This window comes from Manis pentadactyla, chromosome X (genome assembly GCF_030020395.1).
Source record: "Manis pentadactyla isolate mManPen7 chromosome X, mManPen7.hap1, whole genome shotgun sequence".
NCBI classification, from domain to species: domain Eukaryota; kingdom Metazoa; phylum Chordata; class Mammalia; order Pholidota; family Manidae; genus Manis; species Manis pentadactyla.
Genome location: NC_080038.1, coordinates 39,601,656 through 39,629,021, shown reverse-complemented (window position 1 = coordinate 39,629,021; position 27,366 = coordinate 39,601,656). Strand labels below are relative to the sequence as shown.

The window sequence follows — 27,366 nt, the reverse complement described above, 5'->3', positions numbered from 1 at the left end:
GAAGGCAGTATAGCACAGGGAAGACAAGTAGTGACTCTGTGGCATCTTACTACACTGATGGACAGTGATTGCAATGGAGTGTGGGGGTTACTTGATAATATGGGTGAATGTTGTAACCACAATGTTGGTCATGTGAAACCTTCCTAAGATTGCATATCAATAATACCTTTAAAAAATCATTTTTGCTTACAAGTATAATGTACCAGCCAGATTTGGGTCAAAGAAGATTGACAGGAGAGGAGCCAAGATGGCGCTGTAAGTAGGGCAGCGGAAATCTCCCAAAACCATATATATTTTTGAAAATACAACAGATAAAACTATTCCTAAAAGAGAGACCAGAGGATACAGTACAACAGCCAGACTACATCTACACCTGCGAGAACTCGGCACCTCATGAAGTGGGTAAAATACAAGCCATGGCTCAGCAGGACCCGAGCACTCCCCCAACCCCAGCTCCCCGGCAGTAGGAGAGGAATCAGAGTGGGGAGAGAGTGGAAGTGCAGGACTGCTAAATAACCAGCCCTAGTAATCCGGACCACGAGCGCTGACACAAATTGCATGGTACACTGGATATTAGGGAAACGGAAAAGTAAAATCTGTGAGCAGGTCCTCGCAGCCGTTCCCCTGGGACAAAAGAAAAGCGAGTGCTTTTTGAAAGTCTGAAAGGGACAGGGGCCTCACAGATGGATGGAATTGTCCCAGCACACTCAGCCCAGCAGGCTGGAAATCCTGAGGAACACTAGGCACCCCAGCCCCCTGGGAGGCAGCACAGCTCTGAAACCCCTCAGGGCAATAAACAGCCTGCTGTTCATTCCCCCTCCTGTGTGGCCCCACCACACCGGCCAAGCAGTCTGAGAGCAGGGCACCATTTTCGCAGGAGAGCACACCTGGCATGCTTCCCTCTCCCTACAGTTCTCTGGGCTACACAGAGGGCTTCTCCCAGTGTGCAGGGAAATGACACAGGCAGAGGGGCAGGGCAACCAGCAAGAAGGAAGGGACTTGGTTCTCCTAGCTGGTACACACACCACCTGCCTAAGACTACCTCTATCACCATGAAAAGGCAGAAGAATTTTGTCCAGTCTGGAATCACCCAGACAACCCTGGAGAGAGGAGGGCCTGGGGAGACAGATATAACCAATCTTCCAGAAAAAGAATTCAAAATAAAGGTCATAACCATGCTGATGGACGTTCAGAGAAATATGCAAGAGCTAAAGGATCAAGTTAGGAGGGAGAATACTGAAATAAAACAACCTCTGGAAGGACTTAAGAGCAGACTGGATGAGGTGCAAGAGACCGTTAATGGAATAGAAATGAGAGAACAGTAATACAGAGAAGCTGAGGCAGAGAGAGATAAAAGGATCTCCAGGAATGAAAGAATATTAAGAGAACTGTGTGACCAATCCAAATGGAACAATATTTGCATTATAGGGGTACCAGAAGAAGAAGAGAGATAAAAAGGGATAGAAAGTGTCTTTGAAGAAATAATTGCTGAAAACTTCCCCAAACTCGGGGAGGAAATAGTCTCTCAGACCATGGAATCCCACATATCTCCCAACACAAGGGACCCAAGGAGGACAACACCAAGACATATAATAATTAAAATGGCAAAGATCAAAGACAAGGACAAAGTATTAAAGGCAGCCAGAGAGAGAAAAAAGATCACCTACAAAGGAAAACCCATCAGGCTATCATCAGACTTCTCAACAGAAACCCTACAGGCCAGAAGAGAATGGCATGATATACTTAATGCAATGAAACAGAAGGGCCTCGAACCAAGAATACTGTATCCACCACGATTATCATTTAAATATGAAGGAGGGATTAAACAATTCCCAGACAAGCAAAAGTTGAGGAAATTTGCCTCCCAAAAACCACCTCTACATGACATTTTAAAGGGACTTCTCTAGATGGAAGCACTCCTAAGGCTAAATAGATGTCACCAGAGAAAATAAAATCACACCAAATAAAGCAGACCAACCAAATACTAACTAAAGGCAAAAAATAAAATCAATTATACACAAAAGCAGTGAAAAGAAACACAAAAGAGTACAGAATAAAACACCTATCATATAAAGAATGGAGGAGGAGGATTAAGAAGGGAGAAAAAAAGAATCATCAGACGGTGTTTATAATAGCTTAATAAGCAAGTTAAGTTAGATGCTTAGATAGTAAAGAAGCTACCCTTGAACTGTTGGTAACAACATATCCAAAGCCTGCAATGGCAGTAAGTACATATCTTTCAATAATCACCCTAAATGTGACTGGACTGAGTGCACCAATCAAAAGGCACATAGTAATAGAATGGATAAAAAAGCAAGACACATCTATATCCTGCCTACAAGAGACTCACTTCAAACCCAAAGATATACACAGACTAAAAGTCAAGGGATGGAAAAAGATATTTCATGCAAACAATAAGGAGAAAAAAGCAGGTGTTGCAGTACTTATATCAGACAAAATAGACTTCAAAACAAATAAAGTAACAAGAGACAAAGAAGGACATTACATAATGATAAATGGATCAGTCCAACAAGAGGATATAACCATTATAAATATATATGCACCCAATACAGGAGCACCAACATATGTGAAAGAAATAATAACAGAATTAAAGGAGGAAATAGAATGAAATGCATTCATTCTAAGAGACTTCAACACACCACTGACTCCAAAGGACAGATCCAGCACACAGAAAATAAGTAAGGATACAGAGGCACTCAACAACACACTAGAACAGATGGACCTAACAGACATCTACAGAACTCTACACACAAAAGCAGCAGGATACACATTCTTCTTAAGTGCACATGGAACATTCTCCAGAAAAGACCACATACTAGGCCACAAAAAGAGCCTCAGTAAATTCCAAAAGATTGAAATTCTACCAACCAACTTCTCAGATCACAAAGGTATAAAACTAGAAATAAATTATACAAAGAAAACAAAAAGGCTCACAAACACATGAAGGCTTAACAACATACTCCTAAGTAATCAATGGCTCAATGACCAAGTTAAAATAGAGATCAAGCAATATATGGAGACAAATGACAACAACAGCACAAAGCCCCAACTTCTGTGGGATGCAGCAAAGGCAGTTTCTAAGAGGAAAGTATACAGCAATCTAGGCTTATTTAAAGAAGGAAGAACAATCCCAAATGAATAGTCTAAAGTCACAATTATTGAAACTGGAAAAAGAAGAACAAATGAGGCCCAAAGTCAGCAGAAGGAGGGACATAAGAAAAATAAGAAAATAAACAAATAAAATTGAGAATAATAAAGCAATAGAAAAAAGTCAATGAAACCAAGAGCTGGTTCTTGGAAAAAATAAACAAATAGATAATCCCCTAGCCAGACTTATTAAGAAAAAAAGAGAATCTACACACATCAACAGAGTCAGAAATGAGAAAGGAAAAATCATGTTGGACCCCACAGAAATACAAAGAATTATTAGAGAATACTATGAGAATCCATATGCTAACATGCTGGAAAACCTAGAAGAAATGGACAACTTCCTAGAAAAATACATCCTTCTAAGACTGACCAAGGAACAAACAGAAATCTGAACAGACCAATTACCAGCAATGAAACTGAATGGGTAATCAAGAAACTACCCAAGAACAAAACCCCTGGACCAGATGGATTCACTGCTGAATTTTATCAGACATATAGAGAAGACATAATACCCATCCTCCTTAAAGTTTTCCAAAAAACAGAAGAGGAGGGAATACTTCCAAACTCATTGTATGAACCCAGCATCACTCTAATACCAAAACCAGGCAAAGACCCTACCAAAAAAGAAAATTACAGACCAATATCCCCGATGAACATAGATGCAAAAACACTCAACAAAATATTAGCAAACCGAATTCAAAAATACATCAAGAGGATCATACACCATGATCAAGTGGGACTCATCTCAGGGATGCAAGGATGGTACAACATTAGAAAATCAATCAACATCATCCACCACATCAACAAAAAGGACAAAAACCACATGATCATCTCCATAGAGCTGCAGAAGCGTTCGACAAAATTCAACATCCATTCATGATAAAAACTCTCAACAAAATGGGTATAGAGGGCAAGTACCTCAACATAATAAAGGCCATATATGACTAACCTACAGCCAAAATCATACTTAACAGTGAGAAGCTGAACGCTTTTCCTCTAAGATCGGAAACAAAACAGAAATGCCCACTCTCCCCACTGTTATTTAACATAGTACTGGAGGTCCTAGCCATGGCAATCAGACAAAACAAAGAAGTACAAGGCATCCAGATTGGTAAAGAAGAAGTCAAACTGTCATTATTTGCACATGACATGATACTGTACATAAAAAACCCTAAAGCCTCCATTCCAAAACTACTAGAACAAATATCTGAATTCAGCAAAGTTGCAGGATACAAAATTAACACACACAAATCTGTGGCATTCCTGTACACTAATGATGAACTAACAGAAAGAGAAATCCGGAAAACAATTCCATTCACAATTACATCAAAAAGAATAAAATACTTAGGAATAAACCTATTCAAGGAAGTGAAAGACCTATACCCTGAAAACTATAAGACACTCTTAAGAGAAATTAAAGAGGACACTAACAGATGGAAACTCAACTCATGCTCTTGGCTAGGAAGAATTAATATTGTCAAAATGGGATCATACCAAAAGCAATCTGCAGATTCAATGCAATCCCTATCAAAAAACCAACAGCATTTTTCAATGAACTTGAACAAATTGTTCTAAAATTCGTATGGAACCACAAAGACCCCAAATAGCCAAAGCAATCCTGAGAAGGAAGAGTAAGGCAGGTGGAATTTTGCTTTCCAACTTCAAGATCTATTATAAAGCCAGAGTAATTAAGACAATTTGGTACTGGCCCAACAACAGACCCATAGACCAGTGGAACAGAATAGAAAGTTCAGATATTAACCCAAACATATATGGTCAATTAATATACAATAAAGGAACCATGGACATACAGAGGGGAAATGACAGCCTCTTCAACAGCTGGTGTTGGCAAAACTGGACAGCTACATGTAAGAGAATGAAACTGGATCACTGTATAACCCCATACACAAAAGTAAATTCGAAATGGATCGAAGACCTGAATGTAAGTCATGAAACCATAAAACTCTTAGGAAAAAACATAGGCAAAAATCTCTTGGACATAAACATGAGCGACTTCTTCATGAACATATTGCCCCGGGCAAGGGAAACAAAAGCAAAAATGAACAAGTGGGACTATATCAAGATGAAAAGCTTCTGTACAGCAAAGGACACGATCAGCAGAACAAAAAGGCATCCTACAGTATGGGAGAATATATTCATAAATGACAGATCCGATAAAGGGTTGACATCCAAAATATATAAAGAGCTCACGCACCTCAACAAACAAAAAGCAAATGATCCAATTAAAAAATGGGCAGAGGATCTGAACAGACAGTTCTGCAAAGAAGAAATTCAGATGGCCAGCAGGCACATGAAAAGATGCTCCACATCGCTAGTCATCAGAGAAATGCAAATTAAAACCACAATGAGATATCACCTCACACCAGTAAGGATCGCCACCATCCAAAAGACAAACAACAACAAATGTTGGTAAGGTTGTGGAGAAAGGGGAACCCTCCTACACTGCTGGTGGGAATGTCAACTAGTTCAACCATTGTGGAAAGCAGTATGGAGGTTCCTCCAAAAGCTCAAAGTAAAAATAACATTTGACCCAGGAATTCCACTTCTAGGAATTTACCCTAAGAATGCAGCAGCCCAGTTTGAAAAAGACAGATGCACCCCTATGTTTATCATAGCACTATTTACAATAGCCAATAAATGGAAGCAACCTAAGTGTCCATCGGTAGATGAATGGATAATGAAGAGTGGTACATATACACAATGGAATATTATTCAGGCATAAAAAGAAAACAAATCCTACCATTTGCAACAACATGGATGGAGCTAGAGGGTATTATGCTCAGTGAAATAAGCCAGGTAGAGAAAGACAAGTACCAAATGATTTCACTCATCTGTGGAGTATAAGAACAAAGAAAAAACTGAAGGAACAGAACAGCAGCAGAATCACAGAACCCAAGAATGGACAAACAGTTACCAAAGTGAAAGGGACTGGGGAGGATGGGTGGGAAGGGAGGGATAAGGGGAAGGGAAAAAAGAAAGGGGGCATTGTGATTAGAATGTATAATGTGGTGGTGGGCACGGGGAAGGCTGTGCAACACCAAGAAGACAAGTAGTGATTCTACAGCATCTTACTATGCTAATGGACACTGACTGTAATGGAGTTTGTGGGGGGGACGTGGTAATAGGGGGAGTCTAGTAAACATATTGCTCCTCATGTAATTGTCGATTAATGATACCAAAATAAAAAATTTAGAAAAAGAAGGTTGACATATAAGGTTTTAGACCAAATGTTTTTATTTTTCAACTCCTGCTGTCAATACACGTTTTTCTTTCTTGATTTATTTGCTTGACTCAACTAATAGAGTCTGAATATATTTTTTCTAAAATTTAAAGTAACACATTAAAAATGGCCTATAACATTTTCCAAACAATTGTTGCCACATGATAGTCATGAACCAGGGACGTGTCTCTAGCCTCCATCAGCAAACTTAAAGACTAAATATATTAGAATCACTGGCTTGGTTTAGGTTTCTTCAATAAGGAAACTTTAGACAAGTATTTCAGAGTTAGGCATTTTTTTGCAGGGTGGCAGTATCAGGAAACACTAGTAGGGGAGTAGAGAAATGAGAATAAAAGTGAATGTGGGCAATAAAGAATGTGTTTTAAGCTAGTTACCACTGTGGCAATTGGCGGTCAGTTCTAGTGCATAACTGAGGGAGACAGTGAAGAATCCACCTCAGACTTATCACAATGAAGGGTGAGAAAGCTGGAGTATTTATTCACTAACTCCACATGGTCATTGGTTGAAAACTGCTTCTGGAAACATGAACTCCTTAGCACTTAGTGCTTACTATGTGTGTGGGCTGAGCACACTCCTCTAGCCAAAGTGGGAAAAGAGCCCTCGGGTGGAGTCACAGGTGTTCATAGTAAGCAGCCTTTGCTAGGTAGAGATGAGTGGAAGAAACACGGATGTGGCACCAATAGCATCTGTTACTGAAGAGCTGCTGAGGGACCATGCAGTCCTTTGTCTGCTTTCATCAGGAGTTATACATAAAAACTCTCCTAAGGAGACAAGCAGTTTTCATTTCATGTCAAGTCACATCACATATTCGTGATCATGGCAGGCAAGTGGTGAGATAAAAACTAGGATGTGAATGTATAGGAAACTCTGAAACTCTCCCAAAAAAGCCTGTGCCCCCAGAATGAAAGCAATGGTTCTAAGCAGCCAAAGTCTAATGCTTTATTGATCCTTGGACTGGGCAGGCCTCTGGAAGATCATTAATCATTAACAGCCTACAAAGTACCCTTGGAAATAGGATAGGCTACAGAAGCCTCAATGTATGCTGGCAGGTTGGGACAAATCACATCAGCCCCAAATAACCTGGGAAGTCACAGTGGGCCACATTAGCCCTCCAACCAATCTTAGGAAGTAGTGCTAGGCCATATCAGCCAAAGTTCCCCTGCGGGTTTGGGATGGCCTACATCAGATTCAAGATAAAGGAAGCTCTGTTTCTAGACACTTTTCACAGACAGACCACATTGGAAAATGTAATCAGCATCATGCACACCCTGACAGGCATTTTTCCAGCCATCTGAATAGTAACTGACCTCAAGTAATAACTGAACTAAGGTTTATAAACAATACTGAGCTTTTTCCAAATTGAATTCAAATCCATATTTGAAGTCACTGGTAAAATGATTACTAGCTCCCCAAAGGTCTTACTTTGTTTCCTTTTGTATTTCTAGTTCAGTCTTTGGGATAATAAATAGGTATAAAAATGGACAAATGCCTTAGTTTTATTCTGCAAGGCAGAAATGATCAATAAGCATTATTTGGAATAAAAGGAGCAGGGTGTCTATTGTCAATACATATGGGAACCAAAGAGTTAAAGTTAAGCAGATTTCTTTACTGCAGGAATTCTCAGAGCCTTTAATAGGCCAAGCTGCATTATAAGTCACCAGGCTGTGGAGATGGCATACGCAGCATTTCCTGAACTTATTTAACCACTAAACTCTTTTTTCCCCCAGAACATTTCAAAATCCCAAAGAATTTTGAGACATCTTAAATCTTAACAGTTGTTTAATGATTGCCAATCATAAATAACAGAAAAACAGAATTGCTATGGGGAGATTTCAGGAGAAGGCTGTGGTTGGAATAAGAGAAGAAAGATGGAGCATGATGATTTAGGGTTTCCTACTAATTGATTGTGGCCAATATACTGATTGCTGGTAAAAAATAATACAAGACAAAGAGTACTTTAAGGAGCTGGGAAACTCCCAGCAATCATAATACATCCTTGCTGACAATTAAATCTTCTCTATCTTTGGATCCCATAATCAGTATTGCCCTTAGACCTGGGCAGCCAGGGCCCCTCACCTTTAGACTTTAAAGTTTAGAAAGCCCTACTCTATATTTCCTCCAGCTGTGCCCTCCACATGAGGCAAGTAATCCACAGAGCTAAGGGGACATGTCCACCCAAAGCCCACAGCCCCTCTTTAATGTCAAGTTCTGGGTTGAAGGGCCCCAGAATTCCTTGCCCAGAGGAACCCAAGCACTTCCAAGATCACACAGGCTTGTCCCTGAGACCATCCTCTTAAGAGAAGACTGTGATAAGCAGGGGGCGGGTGTGGGTGCTGGTGATTGGGGTAAAATGGGTGTGACAGTAGATGGAACTTAGTTACTGGGCTAGAATAGCCACCCAAGGCCCCTAGTGGTTCAGGACAAAGCCAGAGGTAGAAAGAAAAGGGGGCAGGGGCTGCACAGCCATGGTCTCCACCTGCACTCTTGCCTCAAGCCTTGCAAATATTAGGGGCAGGCCTACCCTTGTGAGTGCAGTTTTCCTGCTCAAGGAGCCCATGGAGATAGCCAATGGCAATGCTGCAAAATGATTCTTCTAGTAAAATTACTTGTGACTCCTTTATCATCGGCACAGTTATGAATTCCCAGGTAACAGTGGCATTTCCAAGATTTATCTCTAACACCTCACTGTACTTCCTGTCCTTACATTTTACAGGCATGTACAATAGACACATTCCTGTGCATGGCCATTTCAATGATACATATCACAACGAAGAAGACATTTTAAAAGACCTCTGAGTAAACAATTTATGTCACAACAATGCACTTACACCAATTCACAAGAAATCATTGAAAAATCAAGACTGCCTCAGTCAATAAGCTACACTGTGATGACAGGAAATATCATGGCTCTGCCCAGTGGGTGACCTTCGTCTAGCTCATATTCAATCTGAAAACAGAACTGTGGGTGTCAAGAGGATAAAAGGCCATGGTGGGTCTGAAGCATTGGGAACCCAGAAGCAGTAGGCAGGGATTCCTGAGCAGGGAGGACAACCATGAGCCAGGCAAACAGAGAAGCCATTCCTAAATAACAAGTGACTCAAATTGCCAGATAATATTAGAAGAAATATCCCTTCCCCTAATTTTCCTATTTTATTTTTTGTTATCTTATTGTGGTAAGAATACTTATCATGACATCTACCCTCTTAGCAAAACTTTAAGTATACATTACATTATTGTTGACTATAGGAACAATATTGTACAACAGACCTCTAGAACTTATTCTTCTTGCTTAATTGAAACTTTATGCCCATTGATTAGTAACTCCCATTCTCACTCCCCCCAACCCCTGTCAACCACCATTCCACTCTCTCATTCTCTGAATTTAACTATTTTAGATACCTCATATAAGTGGAAACACATAGTATTTGTCTTTCTCTGTTATGAGTGGTTTATTTCACTTAGCATAATGTCCTCAAGGTTTACCCATGTTATCTCATATTAGAGAATTTCACTCTTTTTTAAGGCTGAATAGTATTCTATGAATGTATACACCACATCTTTATCCATTCATCCTTTGGACCTTTAGGCTGTTTTTCTCTGTTGGCTACTGTGACTAGTGCTGCCATGAACATGGGAGTGCTAGTATCGCTTCAAGATCCTGATTTCAATTCTTTTGGATAAGTACTCAGAAGTGGAATTGCTGGATCATATGGTAGCCCTATTTTTAATTTTTGAGGCAGCTTTACACTGTTTTCCATAGCTGCTGCACCATTCTGCATTCCCACCAAGACTGTGCAAGGGTTTTGATTTCTCCACATCCTTGCCAACACTTGTCGTCTGTTTTTTTGATAATAGCCATCTTGACTTGTGTGAAATGATATCTCTTTGTGGTTTTGATTTGTATTACCCTGATGATTACTGAATTTGAGCATCATTTCTTCTATCTGTTGAACATTATACCCATATGTTTTCTTTGGTTTCTTTGTATTACCCTGATGATTACTGAATTTGAGCATCATTTCTTCTATCTGTTGAACATTATACCCATATGGTTTCTACAAATAGACCCATTCTATTATAAATCAAAGAAGGCTTAGTGATCACTTACACAGACACATTTGACTGATGATGGGTCGCATTTAACTAAACACCCTTACAAATTGAGCAATTCAATTTGCTTTTTAAGCCCCTTAATTATTTGACTAGCAAATAAAATCTTCTCAGCATTTAATTGATACCTATAGACACAGTAAATTAAACTTAAAGGTATAGTGAATCTTGGAGTTCTCTTAAATGTCCAAACATATCAGTATAATGTCCTCAAAACCAGGGACAAAGCCTTGAGAAATTCTTCCAGATGTCTTCTTAAAATCTGTAAGAGCTGTGTTGAAAAGCATGGAAAATGCAGGATTTTGTCAAGTTCAAAGTATTTAAAAGTAAACATGAAAATTCTTAACTATCTTGAGATATTAAAATTAAAAATCCAATTCTATGAAAGAGCAGCCTGAGGTTACAATATTCTGTGAGTTGATGGAGAATTTGGTTAATAATTAGGCACAAATCAGGGACATGAGCAATGTGATTGTGACGGTTATTTTATGTGTCAACATGACTGGATCATAGGTGCCCAAACATAAGTTTATTTCGCACTCATGGAAAGTCCAATGCAGGTGTTCCTAGACCAGGGCTCTCTTCCAAGCAGAGACTTGGAGATCCAGGCTCATTTAATCTTATGGGGCTACCATCTTCAGCACATGACCTCTAAGATTGCTATGGAACAAGAAAGGACAGCTGGGACAGAGCACACCAGCTTTTAATTCCATGGTCTGAAGTGTCACAACACCTCTACTTACAATCCATCAGCATGACCTAGTCACATGGCCCCTCCAGATGAAGGACAGCTGGAAATGTGATCTAGCTGTTTTAGAGGAAATGGGTTTGGTGAGTAACTGGCCACTCTCTGCCAGAGATGGCATAAGTTTTTCTTTAGGGGGTATATTAGTTTTCTAGGACTTCCATAATAAATTACCACAAACTGAGTGTCTTATAACAACAGAAATTTATTTTCTCACAATTCTAGAGGCCAGAAATCTGAAATCAAGATGTTGGCAGGGCCGTGCTCCCTCTGAAGGCTCTAGGGGAGAATCCTTCTTTGCCTCTTCCTGCTTTTGGTGGCTGCCAGCATTCCCTGCCATTCCTGCGCTTTCAGCTACACTGTTCCAATTTCTGCTCCCATCTCCACTTGTCCATCTTCCTTTGTGCATGAATGTGTCTCCAAATCTCCCTTTCCTTAAAAGAACACCAGTCATCAGAGTTGGGGCCCACCCTAATCCAGGATGACCTCCTCTTAACTTGATTACAGCTGCAAAGACCCCATTTCCAAATAAGGTCACATTCACAGGTACCAAGAGTAAGGGCTTCAACATATCTTGTGAGTGCACACAATTCAGTCCACTACAGAGTGGATATTAGTTTTCTATTATGCACTTTCTGTGGATCAGGAGTTTAGGCACAGGTTAGCTCAGTCTCATCAGGCTAAAATCTATGGCTGTGGGTCTCATCTAAAGCTCAGGGTCACTAGTTGTTGGCATAATTAAAATCCATGTGGCTGTACAACTTAGGCCCCAGGTATTTTGCTGAATGTTGGCAGGGTCAACTACATCTTCAAAGTCAGTAGAAGCACATTTCTCTGATACTTTTCCTTCTTTTAAAGGTTCACCTGCTTAAGTCAGGCCCACCTAGGAATCTCAGTTTTGGTTATCTCAAAGTCAACTGATTAGTAACCTAATCACAGGAATGATATCTCATCATATTTTTAAGTTCCACCACACTCTAGGAGATGTTATTATACAAGGGTGAGGGGCCACTGAGGGTCATCTTAGGATCTGCCTACCACAGGGGTAGGCCTCTTTTAACCTACCCCTGAAAGATTTAGAATTAAAACATAAATTTTTAAGAGCTAGGTGTTTTGATATTTTTTGCCTTAAGGAATCTCTGCATATTTGGTATTTATATACTTGCAATATTTATCTAACAGGACTAAAAATTCAGCCTTTTAATTCCAATTTAAAAATTATAATTGTATAATGGATTTAGGCAGGTGCATTAAGTTGAAACATTCTAGTGTATTCTCAGTTACTATTCCAGGATTCCATGTCTGTGTTCTTTATACAGTTGAGCTTTTCTGAGCTAAAGGAATACCATTTCTGACTTCTTCCATCTGCTCAGAGAAATCTATAATCCTCACAATAGTTGCAGCTAACTTCCTCAGCATTGATTAGATTCTTAATTTTTAAAGCTGTCTTTATCCTAATGTCTGGTTTCTATTTCCTGGCTGTAAGATAGATGAGTCACTCCAGGAGTAATTTAATAAGGCCATAGCAAATAGCCAACCTATATGGCTGTTGTAAAATATTTCACTCTCTCCTTTCCTGCCCAATGCCACAAACTCCCAACAAATACCCAAGTATAACAACTACAAAAACAAATGATAGTTATATTCACTATGTAAGAATTTGTTCACCATGTAAGAACTTGTTCGTTATGCCTCAGAAGATTGGAGACTGTTGAGAATTAGGCTTGGGGTTGATTAATGATTGTGCATTGAGTCCCCTATACAGAATTTTATTGTTGTTAACAACCATTTGATCAATAAATATGAGAGATGCCCTCTCAAAAAAAAACAAAAAACAAAAAAAAAACAAATGATAGTTAGTTCTATATTATTAATAACACAACTTAGATTGACAGGCAGCAGAGAGAGAAGGGCCCACCTCTCACAGGCCCATTCATCTGTGTGTGTGGTGACCCATTTCCCTTGCTCCCGTTGCAACTTGGCAAGTAACATTTCTGTGGGAGCTATCAGGAGTTATTTGTTGACACCAGGACAGAGACTAGAGTGAGATAAGTGAGGCACCCAGGCAGCACAATGTAAGGCAGAATTCACTCAAGCATATGCTGGGAAAGGTTCTGGAACTTATTCACAACACAGGCACAGGGTCAGCCCCTGAGAGTGTGTGCTGCCTTACATTTTGCACCCTGGGGGCCATGCTTGCCTCATTCTAATCCTGTCCCTCTTAGTACCTCAAAAGCCCTCTGAGGTGATCTGCTTACAAAGGTTTTTCAATAAATCAAGAAAAGACTAAGTTCCATCTTTCCATGAGAATTCCTACTGGAGCTGGCTTTCTTTCCACATGAGGCCATACACCCCAAGGAGTCAACTTCTTTTGACCTGGTATTGCCTTTTCTTGCAGAGCAGCACCACCTGGCCAAAGTCTCTCTGACTACTCTCATGTCTACCATAACAAACCCACTACAAAACTGCTTAAAAATAAACTTGTGACATATTCATTTTTTTAATCAGAAAATTCAGATCTACAAAAAATATTAAAATATCACCCTTAATGCTACCACCCAGAAATAATGATCCTTTACATTTTGAAGGATGACCTTTCAGTCTTTTTTATGCATATACTTTTAAATACAATCATAAGCTCAAACCATACATATGATTTGGGTCCTTTTTATTTTTACTTCTCATTATATCACAAACTGTTTCTGATTTAAAAAGCCTTCTATAACAATATTTTAAGGGTACTTAATACTCCATTGTGTGCCCTATACCATGACTTATTATTCAATCTCATATTGTTGCAAACTTAGCTTTTTTCCAATTTTTCTCTATTATAAATATCACTGCTATGAGCATCCCCAGAGTTATATTTTTGCACTCATCCTGAATTATTTCCTTTGACTAGAATTCTAATTATGGAAGCACATGTTGAAGAACAAATCTTTGAAGATTTTTAGTACATACTGCCAAGTTTCCCTTCAGAAAGTTTATACCAATTTTTATCTTGATCTTGTAGCTACTAATTGCTCAATTAAGAAAATAGTACTAGTAGTAATTGCAGTAATCATTTGTGGAGAGCTCAACTTCTTTTGACTTTACATGTATTATCTCATTAACTCTTGGAACAGTCCTAAAGTTAAGTGGTATTTACCCCATGTGATGGCTAATTTTATGTCAACTTGGCTGGACCACAGTGTCCAGACAGTTAATCAAACATTATTCTTGATGTTTCTGTCAAGGTGTTTCTTGGATGATATTAACATTTAAATTGGTGGACTTTGAGTAAGGCAGATTGCCCTCCATAACATGGTGGGCCTCTTCCAAACAGTTGAAGGCCTGAGTAGAACAGACTAGCCAACTCCGAGCTGAACAAATTCTTCTAGCAGAATACATTTATATTATATATATATATATGGATATATATATATATATATATATATATATACCTGCTGTTTTTGTTTCTCAAGAGAACCCTAATACACTCTGTTTGGCAGATGAGAAATCCAAAATGCAAGACTCAGAGAGGTTAATGCTCCCAAGTTCACACAGATAGAAAATAGTAACACCAATATTCAAATCCAGTTCATCTGCTCCACAACCCGCACTCTTAACCATTACATGAAAGAGCTATGTTAAAGTCATCAGACCATAAACATATCATATTTCATTCTCAGATGTCCTCTGTCACTGTGGAGAAGTTTGGGTAACTTCCCCAGCACCTGCTGATAACAGTGAATAATCCGATAGCCCCTTCACAATAGAACATCCTTAAGGGGCAAACACAGTCATACCAGGGCAGCTACTTAACCCAGAATCTTTCTCACCATCACTACAAGAAGAAGACCTTCTGGCCAATTTATGTTGCAGTCCTTTGAAGAAGAAACCAGGCCTTTCTGTCAGTAGTACCTACTAGAAAAAAGTAGTTATACCATTGTTTCTTGTATCAGCCCTCAATGTAGTGGGTTAAATTCATACATTCTCCCTATTTTGTGATTTCAGGGTCACCTACATGATGAAATTGAAGAGCACAACCCCTGATGAGACTTTTATTTTGAATCAAAATGTAAAGTCAAATTTGAGCAGAGATGAATAAATAAAGAAAAATAGTAGATTTCTGTCTCTTTGTCCCTTCCAATTCCAGCACCTACAGAGCTACCCTCTCTGAAATGAAAGCATGAACAAAATCCCTGAAGGAAACATTCTCCTGCCCTAATACTCTTAACTTCTTGCAGTTCAACAGTGTGCTGACATTAGATAATGACGGACCTGTGCAAGCTGCTCTCAGACTGTCACTTTTTCCCTTGATTTTAGGACAGTCTCAGAGGCCCTTAGGCACTGTTGATGAGAAATCTAAATTTTAACTATGAATTGTGTGTTACAATTGGCAAATGGGAAAGCTAGAACGCCAGTCTATTTCAGGAAATGAGTTCCAGCTTTTGGTTTCATGCAAGGGGTGCTGGCTGCTGCTTTTGGAATTCAGGCTGCAGCTTGGCTCTGTGTCCAGCTTTATGATGTGGGTGCTCAGATGGCAGGACAGTCCAGGAGTCATACACAACGGATGAATGTGTATGACTCCATATAAAAAAGAATGTCATGGAAACTAAACCCAAATTCAGTTTTCGCTATGTGAAGGTGATGCAACTGTATGCAATCTAAAGATTGCAATGTCCCTACCCAGCCCAAGTCCTAATGCCCAGGGAACCCTTAAGAGCTTTGGTGAATGGGTTTCATTCACTGAACAACTTTCAGCTGCCCCCAATCCTGCTTCAGTCAAATAGACACAACTTCAGTTTGCTTAAAGGGAAAACACATGCAGAATGGAAAGTTTCAGCAATAGGAATAACAATCTCAATAAATTAGTTGTAGAAGGAACATACCTCAACATAATAAAGCCCATATGGTAAACTCACAGCTAACATCATACTCAATGGTGAAAGACTAAAAGTGTTTCTTCTAAGATCAGGGGCAAGACAAGGGTGCCTGTTCTCATTACTCTTTTCCAACATAATACTGGAAACACTAGCTAGAGTAATTAGGCAAGACAAAGAAATAACAGGCATCCAAATCAGAAACAAAGAAGTGAAATTATCATTATTTGCAGATATGATCTTACATATAAATAATCCTAAAGACTCAACCAAAAAACTGTTGGAACTAATCAATGAATTTAGTAAAGTTGCAGGACATAAAAATGACATATAGAAATGAGTTGTTTTCTATACACTAACACTTAAACATTTGACAAAAAAATAAAACTATCCCATTCACAATAGCATCAGAAACAATAAAATACTTACGAATAAATTTAACCAAGAAAGTGAAAGATCTATACAATGAAAACTACAAGACTTTGATGAAAGATATCCCATGTTCATGGATCAGAAGACTTAATGTTGTCAAAATGCTCATACTATTCAAAGCCATCTATAGATTCAGTGCAATCCTTTTCAAAATTGCAATGACATTTTTCACAGAAATAGAAAAGACCAACCCTGAAATTTGTATGGAACCCAAAGACCCCCAAAAAGCCAAGAGAAAGAAAAGCAAAGCTGTAGGCATCACACTTCTGATTTCAAAGCATACTACAAAGCTAAATAATTTTAAAAGGATATTATGGGCATATATACAGACACATAGACAATGGAACAAAATAGAGAGCCCAGAAATAAGCCCCTGAATATTTACTCAACTAATATTTGACAAGGGAGCCAAAAACAGGAAAAGGATAGTCTCCTCATAAATGGTGTTGGAAAACTGGATAACAACATGCAGAAAAATGAAGTTGGACCCCTTTTTCACACAACTAACAAAAATTATCTTGAAATGGATTAAGACTTAAACAGAAGGCCTGATACTGTAGAACTCCTAGAAGAAAAGATAGGGAAGAAGCTCCTTGACTTTGGCCTTGACAAGGATCTTTTGGATATGACACCAACAGCACAAGCAACAAAATCAACATTTCAACAAGTGGACTACATCAAACTAAAAAGCTTCTGCACAGCAAAAGAAACAATCAACAAAATGAATAGACAAATGATTGAACAGAAGAAAATATCCGAAAACCTTATATTAGATAAGGGGTTAATATCCAAAATACATGAGGAACGTATACAACTCAATAATGATAAAACAAATTTTCAGATTAAAAGATGGAGCAGAGGAAATAGGTATTTTTTCTAAAGACATCCAAATGGCCAACAGGCACATGAGAAGATGCTCAACATCATTAATCATCAGGGAGATGCAAATCAAAACCACAGTGAGGTATCACCTCACACCTGTTAGAATGGCTATAATCAAGATGGCAAGAGAGAACAAGTGTTGGTGAGTACGTGGTAAAAAGGAAACCCTTGTGCTCTGTTGGTGGGAATGTAAATTGGCACAGCCACTACAGAAAGTTGGTATGGTGGTTCTTCAAAAAAATTAAAAATAGAACTACCTTCTGATCCAGCAATTTCACTTCTGAGTATATATATCCAAAGGAAATGAAAACAGGATATTGAAAAGATATCTGCCCTCCCATGTTTATTGTGGCATTATTCACCATAGCTAAAATATGGAAACAATCTAAATGTCCACTTGTGGAAGAATGGATAAATAAGATGTGATCTACATCTATATCTATATACAATAGATTATTCAGCCATGAGAAAGAAGGAAATCCCGCCATTTGCAACAAGAATGGAACTTGATGGCATTGTGCTAAGTGAGATAAGTCAGACAGAGAAAGACAAATGCTGAATATCACTCTTATGTGGAATCTTAAAAAGCTGAAGTTGTAGAAATAGTAGCATAGTGGTTACCAGGGCTTGGGGGGTGGGGGGAACTGGGGAGATGTTGTTTAAAGGTACAAACTTGCAATTGGAGATAAATAAGTCCTGGAAATCCAATGTAGAGCATAGTGATTATAGTCAACAATACTGTATTATAAACTTCAAAGTTGCTAAGAAGGACTAGATCTTAATTCTTCTCACCACAAAAAAGAAATGATAATTATGTAATGGGATAAAGGTGTTAGCCAATGCTATGGTGGTAATCATATTGCAATATATAAATGTATCAAGTCAACACATTGTACTCCTTAAATTTACACAATGTTGTATGTCAATTACATCTCAATAAAAAAACAACAGGAGTAATAGCAATGAACATTCACTAAGAACTTACTGTGAGCAGGGTACTCTCCTAAACACTTTTCATGTATAATTAACTTTTACAACAATAACTCAATGAAGTAGCTAAGAGTCTTCCACTATTTTATAAATGAGGAAAGAGATTTTTAAAGATCAGTTATTTGCCCAGGGCTTCAATAGCTGGTAAGTGAAAGATAGAGGACATAATGCTTTCTTTCTTAAACCCTGCACTCAACTGCCAGACAAAGACAAACACTGTATGATTTCATTTACATGTGGAATCTGCAAAAACCAAACTCAAAGATAAAGAGAACAGATTGGTGTTGCCAGGGATGGGAAGTAGGGGGTGAGGGAAATGGGTGAAATGGTCAAGAGGTAAGAACTTTCAGTTATAAGATAAATAAGTGCTTGGGCATAATATACAGCATGATGACTATAATTAACAATACTGTATTGTATATTTGAAAGTTGCTAAGAGAGTGGATCTTAAAAGTTCTCACCACACACAAAACATTGTAAATATGTGAGGTGATGGATGTGTTAACTTTCCTCATACGGTGATCATTTAGCAATATATACACATATCAAATCATTACACTGTACACCTTACCTTAAACCTACAGAGTGTTATATGTTAATTATATTTTAGTAAAGCTGAAAATTAATAATCAAATAAATATCCCCTAAAATTAAAAGAAAAAATAATTGTAACATATAGCAGTACCTTTAACAAGTATATATAAAATACAACATTATACATTACATAACAACCCTAAAATGTAATGTTGAATCTCACACAATCAAATCATATGTAGAAACTACTAGAAGTTTTGAAACTGAAAAAAATCTGTGAAAGGCAAATAGGAAGCTTCTAAAAACTCAGAGGGAAAATTCAAATGTTCAATTCAAATTTGCTGAAGTTTTTGCTTCCTTTGGCTGCCCATTAAAGTAACTGCAGACTTCCTGTTTTGGCAATGCTTGTGGGCTAAGGGCAAAGGAAGGTAACAAGTACTTGTTGAGAGTTTCTTGCCTCCCAGGCAGGTTGCACACACTCCCTCTGCGAGACCTCACAAAGATAAGTGCTATTGTTTCCGGTTTATAGAGGAAGTCATTGAGGTTGAAAGATGCTCAGTGCTGGGTCCTGGCACCAGTGGTAAATAGGAAGACAGGCTTCAGACTACTTCCATTTAGTTCCAAAGTCCACAGGCACTGTAGTCCACTCCTTCAACCAAGGAAGGCATTTCTGAGGGCCACAGTGCAAGCATAGCAATACCTATGTCTGTAGTTCCTTTTTTCCATGAAAGCTTCACTTATACATGTATTTGCCACCAACTTCCCACTCTTCCTCCTGTCTTTCAAGGGTTCCCACAGTCTGCTTCTCATCCCCTCTCATTTTAAGTGCTGCATGTATCCATATTCTCTTCATGAGGTAGAACTGTATATCAGTCTTCTCCAGGGAAGGACCTCTGTCTTAGTTTTAAATGTGGAGCATGATAAGCAGGCAAGGCAGAAAATCTCAGGAATTAAGATTTGGGAAGTGAGGGATGTGGATGGAATTCCAGTGGTTCCTGACAAGTAGGCCTCCCAAACCCACATGCAGGTGACAGACACTGTTGCAGCAAAAATAAGGAAGGGCCTTAGAAAACTGTCCTCAATTGGCCCTTTCCCCGTCCCCAGAAGTTTTCTTAAAGAAATCCTTTGATATGACAATGAGGGAAAACATTGCTTCTCTTCACCTAAATGCTGTTTAAACACTAGGACCCACATAGCCAGGCCTTCCATGCAGGGTACCCACAGCCCACACAGTCTGGCCCCCAGGAGGGTATCCCTGTGTGTCCTTCTACCAACTGGTGCCAGTTATCCTGGGGGCATCTGAGACTTGCTTTCAGATATGGCACCCAAGGGCTTTGACACTTAAACTAAGAAGCAGCAAAAGAAAGAACTCTTTCACTGAGTTCTGTGCAGGGCCTGCTGAGACCTGAATGACTCTCTCTAGAGATGGGATAGGAACAAACCGAGTCCCTGATTCTGGGGGTGGGGGTGGGGCCTGAACCAGGAAAACACTTGCATTCTGTTTCTATTCCAGCTAAATAAGCAAGACATCTAGAGCCCCAGTCAGTGTCATAGAACAGTGACAAATTCCTTAAGCACACCTCTGTATGCCCAGTTTGGAGGAGAGGAGCAAAAGGAGGTTTTTAAAAAAAATAGGATTGCCTTGTGCATAATTGTTAAGCTAAAAACCTACAATAAGCTAGCAGAACTAACCGCCAAACAATGGAAGAGTCCTGCCCTGTGGCAGATAAGTAAGGGGACCTTCTGGAATGTGCTTTGGACAAGCAGTGCCACAGGTCCAGTACCAAGGCACCACACTGAGTGCACATATATCAGGCCTGCCCCACCTCTACCTAGAAGTCCAAAACCAAAGCATGAGATGCTCAATGGAACCAGAGTGACACCCTGACAGTATAGGGGCTTACCCTGCATTGATGGCCAAGTAGTGACCCTGTTGCAATTCATAACACCTTGATGTAGCCAGGGTCAGCTGAAGTCAGAGAGATCAAAGAATTTTAAGAACTAGAAACTCTTAGAAACAAAAGTTAGTGTTTCAGCTGTCAAGGTGGCCGGAGACCCCTCTCTATCTGCTCATTCCATAAGACATAAGAGATATCCAGAGTGTTTTCCAACGTTCCAGCATAGATAAGGCACAGCTCCTTTGAAAGCCCTTGAACAAATGGCTGATGGATCACATTATATCTGAGTGAAAGCGTTACTGTGCTGGGATTAGAATATTCGTCCACTGTCATTCTGATCACGTCTCTCCACTCACCATCAATGATTTCTGGGTTTGGAGGCTGAGCAACAGGAAAAGGAGAAGGTGATGGGATTGATGATGAGGGATAGGAGAAGCTCTGGGAAGGAGTGCTATAGCGACAGTAGCTGCAGAGAGGAGAAAGAGCAGGGCTGGATAGAGGCAGAGAAGCCAAACGGGAAAAGTGGAAAATTCACAACTTCATCTGGGGAAAATCAGCCATCTATAACCACTTGCTCTTAAAATCACAGGCACTGGACCCCTCCACTTTGTGTGCAGTGATGGAGCGAGCAACTAACAACGAGTAGGAACTCAAAGAATTCTAATGAAAATCACCTGCAATTTGAAAATATGTTAACTGGCCCCAGTCTATATGTAAGTTAATTTATTTAAATATCTTAAAGTTCCCATTTTAAGAAGCACAGCCTGATACAAGAGTTCTTGTGCAAGAGATTTCTTGGAGGAATGCTCTCAGAAGAAGGAGACTAAGTGAAGTAGAATAGAGTGGGAAGGAGGAGGAGTTAAGTGACGGTGTGGTCTTAGCTGGAGACTAGCTTCATCCTGATTGCATGAGGAAGCTCTGGAACAATGTTTCCAGAAGTAGATCATTTCAGAATAATAAGCTTTAGTGAGGTAGCAAAGCTGCTTTGTTATCTGATGACAAGCTGTCTCACAAAGCTGACAAAACATGGGACACTGAGAGCAACTCTACAGAAAGATGCTACCAGAACTCTGACATTTCAACTAATGAAATTAGCACATCATACTTAAAAAAAAAAAAAAGATCACCAAGCAGGAAGGGAATCTTAACTGTAGCAGGGTTGGCAATAGCTAAAGGAAATGTGGTATCTACAGAAAGAGGTAGTCATCATGGAAACATAAAACCAAAAAAAGAGGTTCAGGGTCAAAATTGGCAATGTTCATTCAGCACTGTTGAGGGAGAAAAGGTGCCCTGGCCCATGATAGGTGATGAGAACATGAAGCAGGTATATCCCTGTAGTGAAGATAGCTGCATCTACCTATCAAATATGATGCTAACAGTTATTAAAAACACCCAGACACCTCCCCTCTCCCTGTTTCCTTGTCCAGGAGCAGCTTTCTTTTCACAGCAAGGCTTCCCCTGGAGCTCTCACTCAGAGAGAACTTACTAACCAATGAAAAAGCAGTCCTCAAGATTCTCATTATAATTTGCATATTGCATTCTCCTTTGTCTCAGTCTCCTGTGACTTGGGTTAATGGTGGTCAGTCTCACTGGATTTGTTCAACTCTAGATCCGGCCGTATACTCCACTGCTCTAAGGGTATTATTGTACAGGTTAGAGACATGCTAAATAGTGACATTTGGAAATATGAACTAATTTGAACATTGCTGGATTCACAGGCACAAGGGTATGACTTTGAATTAGTTGACTCAACTGAGGCCCTGCTCCCATCAGACTCTATCTAAGGGCCATTCAGCTGATCCACCCAAGGTGACCTCTTTAACCACAATAGCAACAGAAAAGTCTCTTTACCTTTGTGATAATGCCTTGGAAAAAGCTGCTTCAATCTTTAGTATGTTTCTTCAATTTGTAGACAAATTATCATACCACACAGCCTATGTGGCCATACAACTAGATGTATTTTACTCAGTATTTATAAGAAGGGGGTAGGTGGCCCAAATGAAAGCTGACTTCATTGACCTTCTCATGCAAGGCCATTATGAGCCATGCTGGAGTCAGTTGCCCTTAGCGTCACCCCACATTATACCCATCTACAGCCACATCTACTGCATGGTAGGTGCAGGCTCCTAGAAAGCAGAGACAATGTCTTCTGAATATTCATATTCCAAGGGCTGACCACAATACTGGCACAGGATAGATATTCAATTAATATTTGTTGGACAGGTGAACAAATGAATGAAGGAATGAGTTTCACGGTTAGGAGAAAGTTTAAAAGCCAGTATCATTGGCCCAAGAAAGCATAGACAAATAGGGCCTATTTTGGAAAGATTTCCATCCCTCAAATGATTCAAATACCAAAGTCCATGAGTTAAAAGGTTAAATCTTTAGTAATCTACCCTCTCCACTCATAATGATTGATGAATCATCAATCTCTCTCACTCTCTTTCTCTTAACCTTCCTTTCCTGAAAGCCAAAATTTGCCGTTAAAAATTAATCATGCAGCAAGTTGATTATTAATGTATTAGTTGCTTGGAAAAGAGCTAGTGTTGAGGAAGCCACAAACAAAATGAGGATCAAGAGGCCATAATTTCTTAGAAGTAGAATATTCTCACCCTTCCCGTGAGTGGCAATGGCATAGCCAACTGAAGTCAATACCACCATCTCTTTCATCTTTTCAGGAAAAGGCACCTAGACAAAGGGGGTTGCCTCCTCCCCATCTTCTACTTCAGCCCTCTATTGGGTGATAGAGACATCCAAAGTAAAAAGTAAATTTAACCCCACTCTAGAAGAATTTGCAGTTTAAAAACAAGCTAGAAAAGATTAATTTTAAGGAAGGTCCAACTTTTTATTCAATCTTTCTAGAACACCATGGAGAAAGCTCTAATCATGGGTTGAAACCTCATCCAATACTTATATGGATTGTCCTGCCTCCTCCTTCTATTTGCCTTTTGTCCTTTCATTAATGATTTATAACATAGATTTGTAAGTTCTTTTAATAACATGCTTATATATCGAAAGTTATAAGCTCTTTGAAGGAATTTTTCTTTGCTTAGCAAACAGACTTTGAAAGATTTTGAATGATTAAATGAAACCAATGGACCTCTAATGACTCTGGAAATACCAAGATTCAAATGGTTTTCTAGGAGACTGAAAACATTTCTATTACTAAAAGTATGGCAGGGCAAAGAATAGACTATCTCTTTCTCCTGATGCTTCTTTGAGCAATGGAATCCGTGTAGGCAAATTACTTCAGACAGTCTAAGCATCTAAAAGTGGCCTCCATATAAATTTCAACTTATAGAATGAATTAGTCACAGGAATGGAAGTACAATCAAAGGAACAGAGCCAACAATGTTGCAATATCTTGGTGCAGGGACAGAGGGTAACTACACTTACTGTGCTGAGTACATAGTAATGAATATAATTGTTGAATTACTATGTTGTACATCAAAACCAATGTAATATTATATATCAACTATATTCTAATATTAATTAATTAATTACTTAAAATTAAAATAAATAAATAAAAGTGGCCTTCAATATGACTAGTCTTAAAAAAGAACCAAGTCACTACAGAAAGATAGCAGGGTCAGAGGAGAGACAGAGGCTTCCTCCTAAAACTGGATACAACTAGAAAATATACTTGGTGCAACTAATCCTGAGAGAGCAACAGGAAAGAGGCCGGTGCCAGACTGCATACACCTGGAGAAAAGAGCAGACCTCAGCGAACGGGGTAACGTACCAGAGCTGTGGCCAGGCAGGACTCAAGCCCTTCCCCCACCCCAGCTCACTGTGGGAGGAAGAGAAACTGAGTAGGGAGGGGGTGAAAGGCTTGGGACTGCTGAATACCTAGCTCTGGAGATCTGCACTGGGAGCACAAACCTACATTTCATGTTGCTTTCATCATACTCTTCTGATTACAGGGTTGGAAAGCTGGGACAGGCGGAGTTCCTGGGGACACTGGGATTCCAGCCGCTTGTGGAAAGCAGGGATCCATATCCAGCTGCTCTGAGACAAAAGTTTATATCTGTGTGCTCAGCCCACTGGCCCAGGCAGTGGAGACAGGCACAGGAGCCAGGAGGCGGGGAACAGCTCTTTCCTCCCCAAAGGCACAAATACCACTCCCCTGCAAACCCCGACATTGCTTCAGGGGCTGAGCAGCTCCAGAATAGAGCACCTGGACCCTAGAGGGAGCCATATACAAATATGAAACACCAAAGAAACCTGGTCCAGAGTAAAATTACTAATACAACTCCCGAGAAAGATTTAAATGATATGGACCTCGTGACTCTTCCTGCAAGGGAGTTCAAAATAAAAATCATCAACATGCTAATGGAGGTACAGAAAGACATCCAAGAACTCAGGAATGAATTCAGGTCTGAGATCTGATCATTGAAGAGCACAATGGAGGGTATTAAAAGCAGGTTGGATATGGTGGAGAAGATAATAAATGAAATAGAAACTGGAGAAGTGAAATACAAAGAAACTGAGACACAGAGAGAAAAAAAGTTCTCTAGGAATGAAAGAATATTGAGAGAACAGTGTGACCGATCCAAATGGAACAATATTCGCATTATAGCGATACCAGAACAACAAGAGAGAGAGAGAGAGAAAGGGATAGAAAGTGTCTTTGAGGAGGTAGTTGCTGAAAACTTCCCTAATCTGGGGAAGGAGATAGTCTCTCAGGCCATGGAGATCTGCAGAACTCTCAACACAAGGGACCCAAGGAAGACAACACCAAGACACATAGTAATTAAAATGGAAAAGATCAAGGAAAAGAAGAGACTGTTAAAAACAGCCAGAGAGAGAAATAAGATCACATACAAAGGAAAGCCCATCAGGCTAACATCAGACTTCTCAGCAGAAACCTTACAGGCCAGAAGGGAGTGGCATGATGTACTTAATGCCATGAAACAGAAGGGCTGGGAACCAAGATTACTTTATCTGGCAAGATTATCATTTAAATTTGAAGGAGGGATTAAACAATTTGCAGATAAACAAAAGCTGAGAGACTTTACCTCTCACAAACCATCTCTACAGTCTATTTTGGAGGGACTGCTATAGATGGAAGTGTTCCTAGGGTTGGATAGCTGTCACCAGAGGTAATAAAACGACAGTAAAGAAAGTAGAACAGATAATTACTAAGAAAATGCAAAACTAAATTAACTATCCCCAAAGTCAATCAAGGGATAGACAAAAAGCACAGAATATGATACCTAATATATAAAGAATGTAGGAGGAAGAAAAAGGAGGAGAAACAGAAAAGAACAATTTGATTGTATTTGTAACAGCATACTAAGTGACTTAAGTTAGACTCTTAGATAGTAAGGAAATTAACCTTGAACATTTGGTAACCACAAATCTAAAGCCTGCAATGGCAATAAGTACATACCTATCAATAATCACCCTAAATGTAAATGGACTGAATGCACCAATCAAAAGACATAGAGCTACTGAATGGATAAAAAAACAAGACCCATCTATATGCTGCTTACACAAGACTCACCTCAAACCCGAAGACATGCACAGACTAAAAGTCAAGGGATGGAAAAAGATATTTCATGCAAACAACAGGGAGAAAACAGCAGGTGTTGCAGTACTAGTATCAGACAAAATAGGCTTCAAAACAAAGAAAGTAACAAGAGATAAAGAAGGACATTACATAATGATAAAGGGGTCAGTCCAACAAGAGGGTATAACCATTAGAAATATATATGCAACCAACACAGTAGCATCAGCATATGTGAAATAAATACTAACAGAACTAAAGGAGGAAATAGAATGCAATGTATTCATTTTAGGAGACGTCAACACACCATTCACTCCAAAGGACAGATCCACCAGACAGAAAATAAGTAAGGATACAGAGGCACTCAACAACACACTAGAACAGATGGACTTAACAGACACCTACAGAAATCTACACCCAAAAGTAACAGGATACACATTCTTCTCAAGTGCACATGGAACATTTTCCAGAATAGACAACATACTAGTCCACAAAAATAGCCTCAGTAAATTAAAAAGGATGGAAATTCTACCAACCAACTTCTCAAACCACAAAGGCATAAAACCAGAAATAAATTGTACAAAGAAAACAAAAAGGCCCAGAAACACATGGAGGCTTAACAACATGCTCCTAAATAATCAATGGATCAATGACCAAATTAAAATAGACATCAAGCAATATATGGAAGCAAATGACAACAACAACACAAAGCCCCAACTTCTGTGGGACACAGCAAAAGCAGTCTTAAGACAAAAGTATATAGCAATCCAGGCATATTTAAAGAGGGAAGAACAAACCCAAATGAATAGTCTAATGTCACAATTATTGAAATTGGATAAAGAAGAACAAATGAGGCCTAAAGTCAGCAGAAGGAGGGATATAATAAAGATCAGTGAAGAAATAAATAAAATTGAGAAGAATAAACCAATAGAAAAAATCAATGAAACCAAGAGCTGGTTCTTTGAGAA

At 39.2% G+C, this 27,366-nt stretch overlaps 1 pseudogene; it reads left to right on the top strand.

The window, feature by feature from the left end:
- The first annotated feature begins 247 nt into the window (after positions 1–247).
- The window catches only part of LOC118923512 (tripartite motif-containing protein 60-like), a 40,021-nt pseudogene continuing 12,902 nt past the window's right edge, over positions 248–27,366 (top strand).